The sequence below is a fragment of the Furipterus horrens genome, unplaced genomic scaffold, assembly GCF_987537825.1.
Source record: "Furipterus horrens unplaced genomic scaffold, mFurHor1.1.pri manual_scaffold_5, whole genome shotgun sequence".
In the NCBI taxonomy this organism is placed as follows: domain Eukaryota; kingdom Metazoa; phylum Chordata; class Mammalia; order Chiroptera; family Furipteridae; genus Furipterus; species Furipterus horrens.
The window spans coordinates 141663832-141667163 of NW_028327175.1; positions in this window are offsets into that span (position 1 = coordinate 141663832).

Sequence of the window (3332 nt, forward strand, 5' to 3'; positions counted from 1 at the left end):
CACCCCCTGGAAATTCTATAGTTTTAATTCTCCGATTTATGTCTATGGTCCATTTTGAGTTAACTTTGTACAAGGTTCGAGATAAGGCTATGCAATTTTCCCAGCAACATTTCTTAAAAGATTATTCTTGCCCCACAAAATTGTCTTGACACCTGGGTAAAAATAATTTGAGAGTCTGTTTCAGGATTCTTATATTTAAGTAGTCTTACTCGAGGGCTAATTTTGCTCCAATATCGAGACAATATCTGTTTGACTCTTACCTAGTGCCTTTATATTACAAGGTTTTCCCATTCTGGCCAGATGGAATCTGAAAACTATTCCCAATCTTGTGTGAACTTTGGCGGGGGAGGTTTCCCATTTGTTTCTTTTACCCGGTTCTTTTCTTGGTCTAGTGTAGCTTCTTCATATGCAAGCATCAGTTGGTACTCAGCCCAAGACTTGAAGGGAACCCTTTGAAGTCCTCCAGAGCATGCGTGCTCATGCTCCTCTCTCTCTCTTCCCCCTCCCCAAACTTTCCTCCCTTTGTCCCCTCCTCTCTTTCTGCATCGGTCTCCACTTCATACTCTGCCCTGAAAATGCTACTGTCTTAGCCTTCCTGAATTCTCATTTGTCTTCTTCACTCAGAGAAACCACTGGATTTTACCTAGGTTCCCCTCTCGCTGAAGTATAGCCTGGAAATTCTCTCCAGTTTGTTATGTGTGGCAATTGCCATATTCATTTCATTTATTTTCCTTTACTCAAGGCTGGCTCTCTGTTCTGTTACCCAATGTTTCATACTTTTTCCCCTAGTTCTATAAGGCAGGAGAGTAAATCTGGTCATTGTTCCTTCATCATGGCTGGAAGCAGAACTGCTATTAGTACTGTTGTTTCAGTCTGCAATCCACCAATCTGGCTTATAAAGTGCCCATCCCAAACTCTCTCTTTCTCTCATACACATCCACACAAAAAACCTTGTACCCTGTCTTCTGTAAAGCTTTACCTTAATAATAAAAGTATGGGTAATCCACTAGTAATTGTGTATTACCATGGCCCAAAGCAGGAAATGGGGAAATCCTTCCTTACCTGGGTAAAGGAACTCCTTGGTTGCATTTTTCTTCATTTGTTCATTCATTCATTCATAGACGACAGCTTGGATTTAATTTGCCTGGCTTGCATTTGGGGTTGAATCATTTTCTGCCTTTGCACCTTTCTATTTCACCTTTGCTTTGAGGAAATAATGTACCCATTCTCAGTATCTCCTGTGAGATAAGGATGCGGAGGTAGTTTTGAGGATTGACACCACCTAAGGGCTTAGCCCAACATCTCACGCTCAAAAGTGTTGCTAATCTGATGTTCATTTCTCAGTGCTTACCTCACTCAAGGTATCATTGGTACTGGCTCAAGCTAATCATTTTCCCTTTCTTGAGTATTTAATTTTTTTCTTGACTTGATGTCAAGTACAACACTCTCAGTTGTCCTCCAACCTCACTATCTTCTCAGCTTTTTTTTCTTCTGAATCTCTATGTGCCTTCTTTGTTATTACTGCTTAGTCCACAGGAGGTCTCCTCCAGTCTCTTGCCCTAATACTGTGTCTAAGCTGGTTTTTCCCAAGTTATATCTCTAGCCTGGACTTTGACTTTGAACACTAGAACTTTATATATACCCTAGTGCTGATCTTTGCCATTTTGTCTCCAGATTCATCCCTGCTCCTTCCTCTGCCCTACTTTGCCCTACGGAGGGGTCTGACCCCTGCAGGCTGCATTTCTCAGGCTCCTGTGTCACCCAGCTTCAGGCTACCTTTGACCCGTAGGAGGACTGGTGGGAGACTGGAGGACAGGAGGAAGAAAAAGCCACAGGAATGTTTGGTATTTATAGCTTTCCCTGGGCAGTGTTTCTGGCAGAGGCTGCTGTTCAAGGCTACAACCTGTGGTCTCTGTTGACATTATGTTCCCCCAGTAATGCTTCAGCCCTTCCTGTTGTTGCTAATCTCTATGGGGCCTACCTAAACCCTGTTGGGCTTCCCAGCAATTCCACTACCTGTGTAACAATTCCCCCTGTTTGGGTACCTGGAGTGGTTCTGTTTCCCGATGGGGTCTTAGCTGAAAGTGCTCTCTAAGAGGTGTTAGAGTTCCCTAACAGGCGAGAGTAGGCAACCCCATTTACCAAACCCATTAGTGCCATCCTTGATACCGCTTTCCCTCTCAAACCTGTCTCTAATCACCAGGAAATCCTGTTGGCTTGACCTTATGAACACACCCAATGTGGAATATTTTTCTCCACTTCTACTGCTATCACCACCCTGCTTCATGCCATCATTAACTCTCACCTGGATTATTGCAGTGGCTTCGTAACTAGTCTCCCTGCTTTCATAGTTTATCCTAGCAGTTCAAGTGATCTTTCCAAACTCTAAACCAGATTGTGCTTCCTTTCTATTGAAAACCTTTCACTGGCTTCTCACCTGGTTCAGAAGAAAAAGCAGGAGAGGGGTGGTTGGAGGTGGAAGAGGGTATAGGGTGGATAACTGGTAATGGGAAAATAGTACAATGAATGGAGAGTAGAAAAACAAACAAACACACAAAGAAATAAATAAAATAAAGCATAGTATTTACCATAGGCCCTCAAGGCTGCCAGCTACTTCTAGGACTTCATTTTCTACCCTTCTCAGCTGTATATTTTTTTCTAGTGACACTAACCTCATTGCTCTTGGTGAACCAACTAAGACTATTACTGCCTCTGGGCCTTTGCACACGCTATTCTTGCATCCCAGAATGCTTTTTCTCCAGTATCAACATGGCTCTCAGTCATCTTCCTGTTTGTATTTAGATACCACTTCATCAGAGTCCTTTTCTCATCATCTTACACGTAACATTGCATCCTCCCTCATTCCCCCTTTATTTTTGTTGTTCTTCATAGCACTTTCTACTACTTTATATTATATAGTTATTTATTCATGGTATGCCTCTTCTCATTAAAATGTAAGCAGGGGCCTTGTTTGGTTTGCTGCTATACGCCTACTGTCTCAATTATGCTTGGTATATTTAGTAATAAAAATAAAATGTACAGCAAGATTGCTTTGCATCAGTCACCGTGCTAAGTGCTTTATATGCAGCATATAATTTGAAGCAAAGGGTGTCAGCCCTGCAGGAGCTCCTGGTGCAGGGCTAAGAGACCACCGGCTTATTGCATGCCTGGGGAGCGGCAGACTGTCTCGGGCCTGGCTGCCGCCCCAAGAGGGCCGGCACGCTGCGCATGCTCCGCTGGGGCTGCCAGCTGGCTCCTGAACAACGGAGTTCAGCCGGGGCGGAGTAGCCTCCACACTTCCCCGCTGCGGTCCGTTCTGATTGGCGGCACTA